The sequence below is a fragment of the Phascolarctos cinereus genome, unplaced genomic scaffold (assembly GCF_003287225.1).
Source record: "Phascolarctos cinereus isolate Bilbo 61053 unplaced genomic scaffold, phaCin_HiC Scaffold_726;HRSCAF=1367, whole genome shotgun sequence".
Taxonomy (NCBI): Eukaryota; Metazoa; Chordata; class Mammalia; order Diprotodontia; family Phascolarctidae; genus Phascolarctos; species Phascolarctos cinereus.
In genome coordinates this window covers 71396307-71415901 of record NW_027556098.1, presented here as the reverse complement: position 1 = coordinate 71415901, position 19595 = coordinate 71396307, and the positions used below count along the sequence as shown (strand labels likewise).

The following is a 19595-nucleotide window of genomic DNA, read 5'->3' as shown; positions in this document are numbered from 1 at the left end:
TGCTGATAAAATTGGATAGCAGTCTGGCAGAAGTTAGATTTAGATCAGTACTTCACACTGTATAGTAAGGTAAGCTCCAAATAGACATATGGCCTAGATACAAAAGGTTATGTTATAAATCAGAGGAGAAAGGAAAAAATTACTTTTTGGATCTATGGATAGGAGAATTCACAGCTAAATAAAGAGGAGAGACAACAACACAAGACAAAATAGATTGTGTAAAATTGAAAAATTTTTGTACACACTAATGTAGTTAAAATTAAAAGGGAAATAGGTAACTAGGGAAATCGTTGCTGTAAGTTTCTGTGATGAAGGTCTCATATTTAAGATATATAAGAAACCTATTCAGATTTATAAGAAAGAAGGTGAGAAAAGGAACAAGCATTTATATAGCACCTACTATGTGCCAGGCACTGTGCTAAGCACTTAACAAATATCACCTCATTTGATTCTCATAGCAACTCTGAGAGATAGGAGCTGTTATCTCAATCTTACAGCTGATGAATGACTAAGAGTCATTCCCCAATAGACAGATGGTTAAAGGATATGAGCAGGAGGCTTTCCAAGGAAGAAATCCAAGCTATCAACAACCATATGAAAAAAATTTATAAATTGAGAAATGCAAATTAAAGCAACTCTGAGGTTCTACCTTATACCCATCAGACTGGTAAAGATGACAAAAGAGGAAAATGACAAATGACAAATGTTTAAGGGACTGTAGGAAAAGAGGTATACTAATGCATTATTAATGGAACTGTGAATTGATCCATCCATTCTGGAAAGCAATTTAGGACTATGCTCCCAAATTTACTAAACTGTGCCCATAGCCTTTGACTTGGCTAATAATAGTTTAAGGTTTACAGATATTATCTTATTTTATCCTCATAACAACCCTGTAAAGTGTATGCTATTATTATGCATATGTTAAAAATAAGGAAACTGAAGCTAAGAATGTTTAAATGACTTGCCCAACATCATATACCTAGTAAGTATCTAAGGTAGGCTTCAAACTCAGATCTTCCTGATTCCCACACTCTTAAGTACTGTGCCACTTAAAGGCCTCATGCCACTACTAGGCCTATGCCCCAAAGAAGTTAAAAAAGGGGGGGGGAGGATCTATATGTATACAATATTTGAAATAGCTCATTTTGTGAAGACAAAAATCAGAAACTAAGGGGATGTTTTTCTATTGGGAAATGGTTAAACAAATTGTGTCATATGAATGTTATACAATATTTTTATACCATGAAAAATGAAGAAATGGAAAGTTTTGAAGAAAACCAGAAAGATCTCTATGATACAATGACATTATAGAAAAAAACAAATTTGAAAGACTTAAAAATTCCAATTAATGCAATAATAAACTAAAAACTATAGTTTAACAGAGTGAAGATGAAACAGGACATTCACATCCTGTACGAGAGAGCTGTTGAACTTGAAGTAACGGAAAAATGTAGCATTCAAAATACACTTTTAGACATGGCCAACGTGGGAATTTGGTTTGCTGGATGAACTATGCAAAAATATGAGTACTTATATTTTTGTATATATATTTATCTAATTATATTTATTTAGATTTTTTTTAATAAAGGGAGGTAGTAGAAGTGACAGATTAATAAAAGAAAAAATGTTGTTTTAGAAAATTTTTAAATTAGACTCTATGATTAAAATTCAGAGCTATGGTGATAGCATAAAACCACCAGAGAGAAAAAGAGAGAGAGAATATACATATATATTAATATAAGATAGTCATTAATAGTTTGAAGTCATCTTGAAGGGAGGAGATCTTTAGATGACTGTCCCAGAGATCTATCTTTGGCTCTGTTTTTTAAAAAACGTTCTTATCTATGACTTGGCTGAAGACATAGATGGCACGGTTAGAAAACTTTCCAATGACACAAAGCTGTAGCAACAGATGATGTCTTGTATGAAAAAGGCAGGACCCAAAAAGATCTTGACAGGCTAAATGAGGAGCCACATTTGATAAGACAAAATTTAAGAGAGTTATTAGAGTTCGAAAAACAAACCTCACAAATCACAAATACAGGAGGGGGGTGGTCTACCAACAGACATGGCAGCCCCAAAAGTTAATCTTCTTCAGGAAAACCTGCATGAACTGATGCAAAATGAAGGCAAAACCAAAATAAACAATGTGCACAATGACTACAGAAATGTAAAGGAAAACATTAAAAAGCCTCTGAACTTAGAATTATTGTGTAATATACTGTGCCTTTAGGGTTTGTTGCTAAGTTAAGCTTGCTCAAGGCTCTAAGAGGAACTACTGCTCTTAGGGACAATTGCTGGGGATTAAGTTTGATTCAGTTCTGAAACAGTCGTTGCTCAATCTTAAATGTGACAAGTTATATACTGGAGAGATATGGACTTTAGAACTGATGCATGATTTGGAAGTAAATATAAATTTTCTGAATATTGAAAAAGGATGAGAATTTAATGACTAATTATTAGCTAAGATAGAGTCATTTTCAGAGAGGGTCCAGAGCTGAACCCAAAACAATAAGGAAAGGGAAAGAGATGAAAGGAAAGATTTCTAAACTGCATCAGCATAGTTTAAAGCTGGTTGTGATGGATACTACCGTTGCTTCTAAGGAGTAAATCTAGCTGAGCAAATGAATGGTTTGGGGCAGAGAATTGGAGAAATAATTTGGTAGCTTGATTAGTTTGGCTAAGGCTTTGTGCCCAGTGATATGTTAGCCAAGCACATTATGTATGGGCTTGGCTTAAGCCTGGAAGCCTCTAATCCAAATAGCAGATACATTTAATCAAGGAACTTTTATAGGAAAGTTCCTGGGACATAAAGGGGACACTGACTAGGAGCTTATGGATTTTCCTCATGCAAAGAGTCAAGTTTCTGTGTGGGTCCATTCTCCTCCACAGATACTAATTATAGAGGTGTGGTTTGTGATATATTTATTATTTATGTATTTCCCTTAATGTATAAATACCAGTGATATTATTATTTCTTTTGCCTTGTTAAGTAAATGGATATGTTTAGATCAAAAGTGGAATTATTGTAAGTAGCTGGTGTGGGGAAATAGAAATGTACTATAAATAGAATATAAGTAAATAGAAATGTGTTGGTGGGGCCTGTGATAATTTTAATTTTTGAAATATATTATTTTCTGTTATAGTTATAATGATAGAACTCCTAATGATAGGAGTCACTTAGGCCAACTAGTCCTAAAGCTTACAGACAATGGTGGACAGTTTTGTATTCTTCCACTGTTCTGACCCAGTTTAACCCTGGGTCAAACAATTAATAATTGCAGCTTCTGGTTGTATAAAACTTCTGGATGACTGCAGCAGCCATTACTTTTCTGTTGCCTTAGCCAACTTAAACCCTCAACCAATTTCTGATCCCAATAAAGAAACTCCTCCTTCCCAAGCCTGGTATAATAAATAACCACAAGAATTTCTCTATCACATGTGAGTCTACTTAAGAATGTCCCTTTCTTGGGGCAGCTAGGTGGCACAGTGGATAAAGCTCCAGCCTTGGAGCCAGGAGGACCTTAGTTCAAATCTGGCCTCAGATACTTGACACTTACTAGCTGTGTGACCTTGGGTAAGTCACTTAATCCCTATTGTCTTATCACAAAACAAAACAAAAAACCAAAAATGTCCCTTTCTGGGGCAGCCAAGTGGCACAGTGGATAGAGCACCAGCATGAAGTCAGGAGAACCTGAGTTTAAATCTGGCTTCTGACCAAACACATGACACTTACTAGCTGTGTGACCCTGGGCAAGTCACTAAACCCCAATTGCCTAAAAAAAAATGTCCCTTTCAATACCTGGCATTGATTACCCGTTCTAACCAGCCCATTATTAGGGTATAAAACTTCCTTGCTTGACAATGATTTTGAGCGTGTACTTTCCCCAACATGACTCCTTCCCTCTAGAGCTGGTTGAGTTTTTTGCATCTGTGGAGATGAACCTCTGTCTGTATTGTCATATAATGTGTATATGATTTTTTTTTGGCATGTGTCCTGTGACATATAATAATAAAGTTCCTATCTGTACTAGTCTCCCAAGTACCAATTTTCTGTAAACCCCTAAACTCAGGTCTTTCCTTTATCATGAATCTGGAGCCTGACTGTTGAGTAGGGGACTTCAGCACACCTTATTTCCTCCAAACATAATTACTCCTCAGGACCTTTAGCATGGTGAGTGTAACCATATAGTAATGGTCCTTTGGAAAACATGAGAGCAGGTAGCAGTGAGTGAGCTGGCCCAGAGAACGCGTTAGAGGTGCAAGGTACTACATCATGTGGGTAGACCACCCAAGCACCCATTGCATTCAAGATAATCAGTTTTGTTACCAGAAATATGTGATGAAATCTACTTCTTGGTAAAGAGGGGGAAACTATGGGACTGTAATTTTGCATATGTTACCAGTTTCAGGATTGGTTATTTTGTGACTTTTCAGGGATCCGTTATTTCTATGAAGAGCTTCTGTCTTCCTCAATGTCTTGATTTCTCTCATTGTTTCGAGGTAGGACTTGCTAGTTGAGAGGGGGGACATATTTACTTGGTAACCAGTTTAGAGATTCACTTTATGTTTGTGTTTTACCAAAGCACACTTACCTTCAATAACTGCGGATAAAACTTATCCCATGAATAATCATCTATGTAGAAATGGATGACAAAAATCCTGGAGAAAAAAAGAATAAAGGAGACAAAATTTATTCCAGGCTAGTTCCCAGAATTCAGTCCTCTCTCCACCTTTATATGAGTACTGATTTAAAAGTTGATTTTTGTTTTCTGCCTATGGGAGGCATGCTTGGATACTAAATTTTAAATGTTTTTTTTAAGTAGATATTCACCTCTATAAAGGGATGATTTTTTTTTAAAGTTTCCCACATTAGACACTCCCCTCACAGGTTTGGAAACGTATTTCTGATCTTTTCTTGGAAGATCACAAACTTTGAAACCATCTTGTAAAGATGGGCAAACTTTGCAAAAGTGTTAGGAGAACTTTATCTGACTACTAGTCAGGGGTGTGCTGGTTAATGTTTAACAACTGACTTTCCAGAAAAAAGGTGATCATGATACGCTTATAATTTTAATCTGCATTATGAACATTTTGTCCAATACTTTCTTAAATCTAGAAAAATAACAAAATGATAAAACAAGCCCTGTTTTGTAGCCTCTGCCAATTTCCAAGGTATGAATGTTCAGGATGAAAATTTAACAACTGGCTCTCACAGGCTGGTTCCAGGTGGCTCTAGCACACACACCTGCTTATAGTAGACATAAGGTTTGCATCTCTCTCAAAGAGGTGAGAAAGAAAATTGAAGATTAAGCAGTACTTATTAAATTATATTTTAAAAAGAAAAACCCTATGATTATATAGATGCAGAAAAAAAATCTCTGATAAAAACAATATTCTCTTTTTGTAAATAAAATAAAACGAAACACTAGAAAACATAGAAATCAAAAATTTGAGAGAATTTGAGGGTTGGGAGGGACCTAGTGGCTACCTTGTCTAACTCATATACCCAAAAAACCCCCAAAAAACCCTTGTTATAACATGCTTGACAACTGATTGTCCAGATTCTGCTTGAAAACTTCCAAGCCAAGTGAGCCCTGTATCCTTTAAGGTGCAGCCCACTCCACTTTTGAACTGCTCAGATTCTTAGGAAATTTTGCCTGACAAAATTGTCCTATTTTTAACTTCCACCCATTGCTCCTGGTTACACCCTCTGGGGCCAAATAGAACAAATCTTTCTTCTGCATGATAGCCTTCAAATACTTGAAGACAGGTATCATATCTCTGCCCCCTACCTCTACCCCTGGCTTCTCTTTTCCAAGCTAAATATACCTGGTTTCTTTGACAGATCCTCATGTAATATGGACTCAAGACCCTTTACCACATCCATTGCCATCCTCCGGACGTCTGCCAGCTTGTCACTGTCCCAGAATGGAACTCAATACTGTTGATGAGGTCTGATGAAGGCAAGATACAATGAGACTATCACCTTCCTATACTTGGAAGCTATGATGCTCCTGATGCAGGCCAAGTATCTTTTTCTGATGCCGTATCACACTGCTGGCTTATATGGAATTTGCAATGCATTAAAATTATTTTTTTTAAATAAAAGACTGTATAGGGGAAAGATCAGTGGACTTAAAAACTCATTTCTAATCCTGAATCTTTTTTAAAAATTATATTGTTATGGAAATGCTTGTTTTATTCCATTAATTAAAAATGAATAAATTTTTTTAAAAAGAGGAAAAAATAAAGTGAAAAGAAGACATATAGGAGTGAATTATAAAAAAATCCTGAATTTATTTTCTGTGTGAACTTGGATGAGTTCCTTATCTTCTCTAGGTCTCAATTTCTTTATTTGTAAAATTGAGTAAGAGAAAAAAGATCTCTAAGGTCCCTTCTGGTTTGCAGAGTATGGCATGGCAGATTTTTGGTCCTTTGGAAAGGGTTATTTCAATTTGAGCTAAGGCTGCCTTCCTAGTTCTGCTGAGAGAACAACATCTGGGTAATGATCAACCAGTTGCCTGGAGATGCTGCACACCTGTTTGCTGGGTGCTGCTTAAACTGCACCCACTGCCAATTGTAGGGAAATCATTGTAAGAGAAAATGCTCTTCTACCAGACACCTGGCAGGAAGTGGACCTGTATGCCCACTCACAAAGCTTCAGAGATGGAGTAATGATAGAAAAGGCCAAAGGTACAGATGATTTAAAAGATGTGGGAGTTTGAGCTGATCATGAGAGACTTGGACAAATAGCACCTGGCTAAGGGAGGCCTGTGTGATCTTCTCTCCCCACTTAGACAAGTCTAGAAATCCACACTATTTAAGCCTTGTAAAGAAAAGCACTTCCTCTCATACTTGCTTTAGTTGGGGGAAAAAAGGGGCAAAGGCATGACTAAATGAAAATGTGACAAAAGGACTAGGGATTAAGATGTGGGAATCTGTGCCTGATCCAGACTGCTGGTGGAGCCATAGTCCACGCCATCAGGTGAAAAAGAAACCAGTAGAATCCGGAATTTCTTAGTTACCACAGACAGAACACTGCCAATTGGAAGTTTTATCATTAGTTAGCAGACTCTGTACTGGCTTCCTGTGAGTATGGCAGGGAGGAAGAACTGAGCTCTTCATTGTTTGGCTTACTTGCTGAAAGAGGGGTTAGACTTAGTCTTAGAAAGATCATAGTGATTGGGTCCCTGCTGAGAGCGTTGGTGGATTTTTTTTTTAAATCATTAGCTTCTAATGTTATGATGAAAGGTTGATACATAGTTATATGCCTTTGTATATGCCTTTTGGTCCTTTACCTCAGTTGAAATTCACTAAGGAAATTTATCAGGAGTATGATGAGGGAAGGAATTTTCTGGAACAGAAAACCAAATTGTAAGGGGACAAATTGCTACCCACAAACAGAGCAGAGCTAAGGAGAGAGAGTCAGTCTTCTCTCTGAGGGTCAGAGAGAGCTTTGGTGGTTTCCAAGGGGAGATAGGAAGGAGCAACTGATTTTTTTTTCTAGTATCTAGAATGAGGCTATATACCCTTGGCATACATGCTAAAAAGAATTTGAAATCACCATAGTATAAGGTCACTTGCAAATCACGGCATCACCTTTCTGATGTCATGGTCCTTTTCCAGAACGAAGGACAAACAACAACAATATTATCACATGGGTACGCATAGAATGTGCGATGCATTACAAGTGGCCCTTTGCAATGATGAATGCTGGAGAAGATGTGGGAAGATTGGAACACTAATTCATTGGTGGTGGGCTTGTAAACTGATCCATTTTTGGGGGGGAGGAGCTAGACAATCGGGTTAAGTGACTTGCCCAGGATCACACAGCTAGTAAGTGTCAAGTGTTTTGTCTGAGGCCGGATTTGAACTCAGGTCCTCCTGACTTCAGGGCTGGTGCTCTACCCACTGCTCCACCTAGCTACCCCTGATCCAACCATTTTGGAGAGCAATTTGGAACTATGCCCAAAGGGCTATAAGAATGTGCCCAGCATAAAAATGGGAAAAGGAGGGGCAGTTAGGTGGTGTAGCAGATAGAGTACTGGCCCTGAAATCAGGAGGACCTGAGTTCAAATCCAGCCTCGGACCAAATACTTGACACTTACTAGCTGTGTGACCCTGGGCAAGTCACTTAACCCCAATTGCCTAAAAATTAAAAAAAAGTTTTTAAAAAATGGAAAAAGGACCCACACGTACAGAAATATTTATAGCAGCTCTTTCTGTGGTGGTGAAGAATTGGAAATTGAGAGAATGCCCATGAATTGGGGAATGGCTGAACAAGTTGCGGTATATGAATGTAATGGAATACTATTATGCTATAAGAAATGATGAGCAGGCAGACTTCAGAAAAACCTGGAAAGACTTGTATGGACTGATGCTGAGTGAAGTGAGCAGATCAGGAGAATTTTGTACACAGTAACAGCCACGTTGTGAGATGACTAACTTTGATAGACTTGGTTCTTCTCAGCAATGCAAGAATCTAAGACATCTCCAAAAGACTCATGGTGAAAAATGCTATCCACATCCAGAGAAAGAACTATGGAGTCTGAATGCAGATCAAAGTATATTATTTGCTCTTTTTTTTCTTGTTACATTTTGTTTCTTCTTTCTCATGGTTCTTCCTATTGGTTCTAATTCTTCTTTACAATATGACTAATGTGAAAATAAGTTTAATAGGAATGTATATGTAGAGTCTATATCAGATTGCATGCTATGGAGGGGAGGGGATGGAGGGAGAGAAAATTTAAAACTCAAAAGCTTATGAAAGTGAATGTTGAAAACGAAAAATAAATAAATAATAAATAATAAATAGATAAACAAACAAATAAATAAATAAATGGATGAATGAATAAATAATTAAATAAAAACAGATGACCCTTTCTCTCAATGGAAATGGCAATGATAATGTAGCCTCAGGGAGTGCCAGCACACCTAGCCCATGTTCTAGGTACATTCATAAACATATTTATTTTTAGTTAAGAATATCCCTAAACTTCACAATAATGTCACCTCTGGTTTTGTCCTTGAAATAGATCTTGGACTTTCACTAGCCACCATTATATATATACTGACTCTCAGGGCAAGTAAAAATCTAGGTTTTGTACTAAGGGCAGGTGCCAGTGGTTTGCACAGCAAAGACATGACTAATTCCCTGAAGATACTGCTTCCAATGACCTCATTTGAACTTACTACCTCCTCCAGCCCTCTGACATGTTGGCTCATTTATAAATTGGTGAGGTCCTTTTCCTAGCACTCTAGTCTAGCCCTGTTCCAGCACCTAATACACATTTATAGTAACTATTTTATTTCCAAAAGATAAGAAGAGATGGAAGGGTAGAGTTAGAGTGAAAGGTAAGGAGAGAAGGAGAGAGAGAGAGAGACAGAGAGAGGATGATGAGTTCCTATTCTCCAGGACCTCACATTCTAATGGGTGAGGCAACACATATGGAAGGTTTTCAGCTGTAAATCAATTGGAAAGTTCCCATGGTCCTTAGGGTTTGGTGGCAAAGAAGAGGGTAGTGCCTCTTTTTAGTGTCATTTCCAGTTTCCAGTTTCCATTTCTTCTTTAATGGTGTTTCTACATCAGATTCTGATGTTAAATCATTTGAAAATGCCAAGGACTTTGGTGGCAAGAACTTTCTTTTCTGGGACTTCAGTAGCTATGGCAATAACACCTGCAGGAGCAGTTGCCAGGCTGCATCACCACAGGAGTTGCTTCCCAAAATAATGGCTAGAGCTACTGGGCTGGAAACATTGCTAGTTCCAAAGCTCTTGGGTTCGGGTTCTGAGCTGAGTCCATTAGGGTCTGTGGGTAAATAGAGGTCAAGGTGGTAGTGCTGATTTCACTTGCCTGACATATTCTATTTCCTGTCTTTCTCTACCCAGCCACCCCCAGTGCCTTGTTCCTTTAGTTAAGCTGGCTTGCTTGTCCTGTGGGTAGTAGTTGGTAAGTATGGCTGGCCCCTTCTTCACAAAAGCTGCTTGCAGGGATGATGATTGGGAGTGGGAAACTAAGGGAGGTTAAGGAAAATTTAAGAAGTGGAAAAATAAATACAGCTAGTGTTTTTAGTTTCTAGTCTAAAGCTTTATCAACTAGATTGCACTGACATTGAAGGGAGAAATAGGAAGTACATTTCTTCCCGTTGTGGTAAGGAGGGGTGAGGTGGATGCTGCAGAGTCTATTCTAACTATTCTAAGCTGGTAGATTTGCAAATACAATATGTGTCCACAGCAATACTCTTGTGGAAGATTTATCTTTTGGGAGCTAGCAGTAATTTTCAAGTTTCTCTTCCTGTAGTGAAATCTGGTTACTTTATGCTTTAGTGTTAAGATGCCTTTTATTCTTTTGTTAGCACATCAAAATGAATTCTTTATTTACTGTAGACATGTACAAACTAATGATCACGGAAAAGACAAAGAACAGTAGCTGCGGCAGCTATCCTGAGCAGAGACAAAGAGGAGAAAGAGGGAAGTTCATATGCATGAAATATATATGTTATTTTAGATAGTAATTCAGCCTTGCTTCTTCTAAGGGGAAGAGGGACATAATAATTAGCCTAGGACTGACAAATCTGAATAGAGGAAATCGTAGATATATTAGTCTTCAAAGAAAATTCATTATTACCGACATGCCCACTCTCTATTTCTAACAACCCACAAATTTTCTGGGTGTGTAATACCCAGAAAAACTAACATTTATCTAGTCCATTAAGATTTATAAGATGCTTTATATCACAGATCTCATTTTATTCCCATAGTGTAAGTATTATTATCCTCATTGTACAGAGGAGCAAACAGGGGCAGAGAGGGGTTAAATGACTTACCCATGGTCACGCAAGTGGTAAGAGCTGGAGTTGAATTGTGCCCTCAGGTTTCTCCTGATGCCAAACAGTAGCATACACATTTTTATCCTCTGCATGCTATATATATCACACAGAAATTAGGTTTAGACCAATGTCTCACAACATAGACCAAGCTAAGTTACAGATTAATGCATGGTTTTCATGTAAAAGGTCACATCATAAACAAATAAGAGGAGTAAAGAAGGAAATGTCTTTTACAGCTACAGATAGAGGAATAGTTCATGACAAAAATAAGGATAGAGACTATCACAGAAGATAAAGTGGACAATTTTGATTACATAAAATTTGAAAAGTTTTTGCACAAATAAAACCAACTAAATAGAAAGGGAACAGGTAACTAGGAAATAATTTTTCTAGCAAATTTTTCTGATAAAAACTATGCTATCCAAGATATATGAGAAACTGATTCAATTACATACGAAAAAGAACTATTTCCATCTATATATAAAGGGATATGTTTAGACAGTTCTCAAAAAAAGAAAGCTAAGGTGTCAATAACCATGTAAAAAAATGTTCCAGATCGGGAGCCAAGATGGTGAAGTAAAAGCAGTGACTTGCTTGAGCTCTCCCCCAAATACCTGTAAAAAAAATGGCTGTAAACAAATTTTAAAAAATGCTCCATGTCACTAATAATAAGACAAATGAAAATGAAAACAATTCCAAATTAAAGCACAACCCCTCTATCAGATTGACAAAAATTACACCCCCAAAAAGAACAATGGCAGTTGTTAAAGGGATGTGGGAAAACAAGCGTAAATATGCTGTTGGCAGAGCTGTGAATTGGTCTAACCAGTCTAGAAAGCAGTTAGAAACTAAGTCCCCAAAGTTACCAAACTGTTTTTAGCTTTTGGCCTAATCATACTGCAACTATCCCTATATTATAAATACATCAAAGGAAAGGGAAAAGGAGATATATCTATATCTATGTATCTATACACACACACACCCACACACATACACACACACTCACGCAAGCGCGCGCGCACACACACACAAAGTTATGGCAGCTCTTTTAGTCAAAAGCAGAAGTGAAAAAGAGTACCCATTGATTGAAGAATGGTTGAACTAATTGTGCTACATTAATAAATTAATAAAATAAAAATTTTAAAATTACATAAAAATTAATATTATGCACCTTAAGAAATGGCAGAAGAGTTCGTTTTGTAGGGAGAACTTGTTACACAGTAAAACTTGAGATTCTCCAAAACAATTTATTACAATAGCAGGAACATTGTAAAGACAAACAACTTTGAAAGACTTAACAACTCTAATCAATGCCGCAGACCACCCAAGTCCTGTGATAAGGCACGTAACTACCTCTTCACAAAGAGGTGATGGACTCAGAGTGAATAATAAGGCATACCTTTTAATACCTGACCAATAAGGGAATTTGTTTTGTTTACTATGCATATTTATTACACATTAAATGGGGTGACATAGTGGAACTATAATCTACAGAGACTAAAAGAGACAAGAAAAAGGTATAAAGGGGAAAGCCTTCAGATACAAAATAGATATTCTCCACTCAAAAAAGGGGTGGGGGATAGGGCTGAATGCCTTAATTGCCAATGAAGAGGCAGCAGGATAATGAATGTGCCTCCAGGGCATAGACATAGCCCTGGAGTGTACCTAGAGACTCATTCAAATAAGATTCTCCAAGGAATACTTAAGGTAAAAAAGAATCTTTGCCTAAGAAAACATGGGGCTGTTTATAGATAGAAGGGGCTGTTAAGCAAGGAGAAATTTATTCAAAAGGAGAGGGTAAGTCTTCTACTGTCTCTTGCCAGGAGATGACTAACACCGCCAGAATTGAGGCTCCTAGAGATTCAAAGGGAAGACGTTTCTGCTGCTCTTAAACTAAGGGTCTTTGCTCTAACTGAAAGTTTTTGTAAAAAAAAAAACAAAAAACAAAACTTCCAGCAAAAAGGGTACAACACCCTTCATCCCAGTGTGACTGAAAGTAGGGGAAAAAAAAAAAAACACCAAAAAAAAAAAACGGCCTGCCCTACCCAGCCCAGCAGCAGATTGGCCCCAAGTCAAGACATCGCATTCTAGGAGGAAGGAGACCACTTGAAGCACTGTCCAGTTCCAGAGCTCCAAGTTGCTTTGGCTGTATGTGTCACCCACAGGTATACCTCATTATCATTATACTTTTGGTTCCTGCCTGTTATGTCTCCCACAATCTCTACCACCACCACTTTACCCCACCTATCCCTACCTCATTTATGCGAAAGTATGTTTCTTGTGTTGATCAAAAGATTTGTAGATTATAAAAGGTGTTTGTGGAAGAGAATCTACTGGTTGATTGTTAAGGGGAAGCACACCAATGGGGGCTTATAAACTAGTGTTTGGAAGGATAGACACCCACAGGATTATCTTTCAGACCTTGAGAATGAGACCCCTCTGTGAAGTTTTGGGCAAAAAAGAGGCTAGTGATTGTCCTCCTCAAACAAGAAAAGAAAGAAAGAAAGGAAAAGACAATCATTGAAGCATTTTTTTTTAAATATGAAGAAAACAGAATGGAGACCAGAAGGAAACAGACAACTTTGAAAGTTATATGTTAAATTTATTATACTCTTAAAAGGAAAAGCAAGCTATATGTATTAGAGATCTACAGTTTCATATATAATCCTTTTTTTGTATTCTACTTTGCATATATAAAAATGCCACTTTTATTTGGGGCTTGTTAAGTTCAGAATGAAAAATATTTAATATATAGGTTTCATACAGGTAGTCTGTATAAGATAGAGTACAGGAAATCAAGACAATTGCCTCACACACTAAACACTGAGATTACTTGATGTTGTGTCTAGACAGTGAGTCAAGAAAAAAAGCTGGAGTAAAGAAGGAAGTATTTCTTTAAAGTGTTGCTTTCCTAGAATCTTTATCTGATTGCTTACCATCTCAGGGAGGGAGGAAGGAGAGAGAGATAAAATTTGAATTCAAAACTTTAAATAAGAATGTTTTAAAAATTGGATAAAAACAAAAAACAGTGTTGCTTTAAAAAAAGAAAAACCTGAGGCTCGTAGGTTTAGGGCTAGGAAGAACCTTACACAACTTGTCCAACTCCCAAATCCCTCATTATATAGATGAGAAAATTAAAACCCAGAAGTATTAAATGATTTGGTGGCATCACACAAGTTATAAGTGGCAGATCCAGATTTTGAACCCATGTGATTTGTCTCAGTGTTCAGGGAAGACTAGCACCTCTGGTGGGAGAGCTTGCTGAGCACTCTTCAGGGCTGCTCATCCACTTTCCCTGTCTACCTTTTACCCAATTCTCACCTGTGGCTCCAGGAAGCTGTAGCATGTCCAGAGGCCACACCGTGGTAAAACCTTCTTGGCAGACCAGCTAAACCAGGTTGAAAGTGACTAGTAGGCCTCAAACCCATTGGTGAATTAGGGGATGTCTACCCCAAGCATGTGAAGACTTCCCCCTAGATTCAGACAGATGAGAACAGTTTTTTCCAATGGCCACGAAGGTAGCTGAAGTAGGCTCTATAGGGTGCTTAGAGCTTGGTCAGACATTGAAGATGCTAATGCCAAGGTCATCCACTGCATCCCATGCCATCACCAGTCTTGATTTTTGTCCTGCCACTGGACTTTGATGACTCTGGAAGAGAGAGTGAAGCTGAAGACTTTGTGCAAATCTGCCTCACTTAAATCCAATTCATGTCAAGACATCACTGGTGATATCATTGGTCCTCTTTGAAACCCAGGGCGAGCAACAACATTTGTCTCCAAATCCAATGTCCTTTCTGTTGCACCACATTGCCTGCAGTACCCTCATTTCAATCTGGTTTCACTTGTATAAAAATTTTAGGCAAAGAGTCTACATTGTGTGGTTTGTCCTAAGAACTACATTCCACCCCTAGGAATGGTCCTGTTCACTAACATACATGCCATGGCTATCTTGAAAGGCATCAATAGAATTCTGAACTTTCCCTCCCCCACCAAATGCCAAACTATATTAAAATGAGCCAGCCTGATTTATGAAGATCTTCTAACACAGGATCATAGACCTAGAGGAGAAGGGACTCCAGAGGCCACCTAGGCCAAACTCCTCATTTTATGGATGAGACCCAGAAAAATGGAGTGGCTTCCCCAGAGAAATGTCTAAGGTGAGTCTTCCTGACTTCAAGTCCAGGGCCTTTTCTACTTCACCACACTGCCTTTCTTGCTGTTAGTCATTACTGAACATCTACTATCTGGAAGGCTTTGTGCTAAATACTTCAAAGAAGGTTCAGGTTGGAGCAAGATATAAACACACAAATGGTTTCTAACCTTTGGGCTTCAATTCCCAAGATATGGAGCCTTAGCTGCCAGAACCGGACAACTAGGTCTGAAGTTAGGCTTGGTCTATGTTGTCCATTGAACTGTGAGCAATGAATAGACTGTCCAATGGACTGTTACAGTTTATTATGTCAGAAGAGGGTAGACAGGTGGGCTCTCAACATAATCATTTTGTTTTTTATAAAATAAGCATTTCCACAACAAAGTATAATTTAAAAAAGATGATTGCATGTGAAACTGCAAATCTAGTATGTACAACTTGTTATTCCTTTTAAATATATAATAACATTATGTAAATTTATTTTTTTCCCTTTCTTCATCCCTCCCCCCACCCTAAAGACAGCTATCATTAGACACAAATAGATATATAGATATCTATATATGTATACATATAAAATTATTCTATACATACTTCTACTTATCAGTTCTTTCTCTGGATGCAGATAGCTTCTTTCTTTATATGTCTTTTATTGTTAATTTGGGTATTTATAATAGTCAACATGACTTATTTGCTCAGTCATTCTTTTTTTTTTTCCTTTTTGTTTTTTGGCTAGGCAATGAGGTTAAGTAACTTGCCAAGGGGTCACACAGCTAGTAAGTATTATGTGTCTGAGGTCGGATTTGAACTCCTGAATCCAGGATGGTGCTCTATCCACTGCACCACCCAGCTGCCCCTTAAAGTCATTCTTAAAACAACATTGCTGTTACTGTACACAATGTTCTCTTGGTTCTGCTCATTTCCCTGTGAAGGGTTCTGAAGTAGGGCAGTGATCTTATTATCTCATATCTGCCTCAGCTGCTCTCTCTTTTCTGCTTTTCTATAACTACCTGTTCCTCACTCTATTCTGGTAGCCATGTACTCTTACAATTTCAATTCCTTTGCCCCTTTCCCCATTATTTCCTGCACTACTATCCCCAGCGCTCATTTAGATTTTGGTAAGCAACACTGAGGGTAACCAAAGATGGCACTGAAGGTGGTTTGGACTAACACCATTTGGATGGTCATTATCAGCACTCCTTATGAGAAGCAGCCTGGTATGATGATGATGATGATACCAACAACTAGTATTTCTGGAGTGTTTTTAGATTTGTCAAGTCCTTTATATATGTTATATCATTTGATAGTTGCAACAATCCAGAGAGTTTTATTATTATCCTCATGTTATAATGGGGAACATAGTGGACTGAAAGGCAAAAGTATGTGAGCTTCCAATTCTTCTTTTACTGATTACCTGTATGACCAAGAATAATTTGCATAACTTTTCTGAGCCTGTTTCCTCCTCTGCAAAATGGGGTCCAAGATGATGCCTATAGTTCCTATTTGACTGGGTTGTTGGGAAGTTCAGATGTGGTTGCACATGTAAAAAACTTTATAATTTCCAGCTTTCATTATTCATTTCTCCTTTTTGATGGCCTGTCTCCCTAGATGTATCATTTCTATAAAGCATTCTTTCTCCAACTAGCAGTCAACTAAGAACAGGTCTTTGGGGTATGTGAAGGTAGAAAAGCCTCTCAGACTCAGATGAATGAAGCTCTCTATGATGGTGGCTTAACAAGGAGTGGAGTTGATAATAAGCTCGACAAGGTTACACAGGCAGGCAGGTAGTGGCAGAACCAGGACCAGAAGCCAGACCTCATGATCTCCAGTCTAGTGACTCTGAATTCAACTCTATTTGCCCTGATGTCCTTACTGCAATTTTCATACATATTTTACTTCTGTTTCCAAGACAGAATGCAAGTTAGAGATGCCTAAGGCTAGCAAGGAGATCTTTGGAGACTGCTTCATATATTTGCCTTCTTTCTAGGTAAAGTCACACATATGTTATTACAGATAGATGCATCCCACTGATTTCATTCACTTATTAAATCCATGTTCTTAGAGAGCAATTAGTACAAACCTAGGGCTTAAAGCCTCTGAACAGTAAAAAAGATAGAGTGTGGACTAGCCTCATTTTAATAAAAATTAGAAATAATATCTTTAGTACCATCCTGTAATTCAGGTTACTGATATTTACTACCATAATTTTCATCTTCTCTAAAATGCATAAAATATGCTTCACTCATAGTAAATGCTTTATCATTTGTTAATTTAGTCACTCAACCTGACCAATAATCCCCTCTACAATGTCCTAAACAATCAAGCTTCTACTTGAAGTCCTCCATTGTAAGGAATCTACTACAATTATTCCTTCCACATTGTGGGAGTTACAGGCACAGTATCCCGGCAATCTGGAAAATCTGTGTATATTTTTTGGCCCTCCCTTCATAACAGAAAAGAAGTATGAATTATTGTGGTATTCAAAAATAAAACATGTTGATATTATACAATACTATACATATATTTTATGCATTTCTGAGTTGCTAAACTTTTTCAGTGTTGTCTGCTGGCTTTTGCATGACCTCTGTAGTTTCTGCAAAACTCCCCCAAAATTCTCATTTACCTTCTTACCCCAACCTGTAATATATTGAAACTGCGATGTGGAAAGTCGTGATGTGGAAGGGAATAACTGTAGTTCCCAAAGCAGTCCTTGACATTTTAGTACAGCTCTATAAGGAAATTTGCCCAGGAATTAAATGAGACCATTGCCCCGACTGTAGGAAGAAAATGAGGAGGAAGAGGAAGAGGAGAAGGGAGAGAAAGAGGGGGAGGGGGAGGAGAAAGAGGAGGAGGAAGAATCTTGGTCCAGGGAAGGGAGATCCACTTCAGCTGCAATACAGGAGACCATCACGAGCGTGCTCGAACACATCAGGTACAACCTGGAGATCTTGGTTCAGCAGCAGTTTTGGGTCATAGCCACCCTTCTGGCATGGATAAGCCAGGGGCTACTATCTGTGAATTTTATTTTTGTAAGCTGCCTGTAGAAAAATGGACATATGCTCAGCCTGTCGCTGTTGTGTGTAATTACAGGGACTATGCAAGAAGGGAGACCAGTGCAACTTCCTGCACGAGTATGATATGACCAAGACACCTGAATGTTATTTCTACTCCTAAGTCAAGAAGTGCAGTAACAAAGAGTATCCTTTATTCCCCATCACCTGGAATCAAAAATCAAAAATGACCTTTCTGTGATCAAAGCTTCTGTAAGCATCTGCAGGCACAGGCATACCAGGAGGGTCATTTGTACGAATGACTTCGTTGCATTCTGTCTAGAAGTCCCCCGCCCCCTCCCCGTGCCTCCCAGTAAATTCATTCACCCTTGATTTGCATTGCCATTGGGAACCACAGAGCAACCATTCCAGCTTCTCCAACACTGCCTTAGGCAAAGTAGAGCAGACTGCAGGTCAGTGGGATCATGCAGACTTAGAACCCTAGAGACAGGGGACCCCAGTCATGGGGCAGGTCACCTACTTCAAGTGTGGGGAAGAAGACATTACTGCAAGCAGACATTTGGCTTTTCTCAGCTGACGGTAATGTGCACTAAAGACCATCTAGCGAGCAGCATTCTGAGGAGAAAACTACCTCCCTCATAATTGTTGTGCTGGAAAGAGCTTATGCCCCCAAGAACTTCTGGATCTGTAATTTAATTATTTAATGCCATTGTTGACCAAGCTAGGGTCAGAGTTAGAGGTCAGCTGGAGATTTTTTATTTTTATTTTTAAGGGATAAAGATGGCTAGTTTCACTATCATTTTGGTTTAGCATTTTTAAAATAAATGTTTTTGGTTCCTCTGAGGGTGATGTCTTCAATTGCTACCACATGCGTATCATTGAATACAAACTGATTTGCTAAAGATTTGGTTATCTTAATCATGTGTTTGAAAGACACATGATTACCTGAGAAAAAGGTAAGTCTGTTGTATCACTGAAAACCTGACTTTCTGCTAAGCTCAGAAAGAATGCCTGCAATGCAACAGTTAGTCCTTATAGCATAAGTTATTAACCTGGAGTCCATGGAAACCTAAGAAGTCCGTGAATAGAAAGGGCAGAGGGGAAAACTATGAACTTGGATAGCAAAAAAAAAAGTTGCACTGGGGCAGCTAGGTAACACAGTAGATAGGTCACTGGCCTTGGAGTCAGGATGACCTGAGTCGGAGTCAGGATGACCTGAGTCGAAATCAGGTTGCAGACACTTACTTATTAGCTGTGTGACCCTGGGTAAGTCACTTAACCCTGAATGCCTCCAAAAAGAAAAAAAAATTGCATTTTCATTTTCACTAACCTATAACTAAAACTTTGCATTTCCACTGGTAATGAATGTAGGACATGAACTACAGCAGTATCTGCTGTTTGCCACCAATAGAAATCACAGATATTTTCATATAGCATTATAATTGTTGTAGATGTCTCAAAATATTGTCTACCCTCAAAATTACTATACCTATTAGCCTCACTGGAAGTTAGGTGGCATAGTAGATAGAGCACTACTTCTGAAGTCAGGAAGACCTGAGTTCAAATCGAGCCTCAGATCCTTACTAGGTATATGGCCTCAGG

At 38.2% G+C, this 19595-nt stretch overlaps 1 pseudogene; it reads left to right on the top strand.

Moving 5' to 3' along the window:
* The first annotated feature begins 16126 nt into the window (after positions 1–16126).
* On the top strand, positions 16127–18731 carry LOC110198784 (cleavage and polyadenylation specificity factor subunit 4 pseudogene; annotated as a pseudogene).
* The last annotated feature ends 864 nt before the right edge of the window (positions 18732–19595 follow it).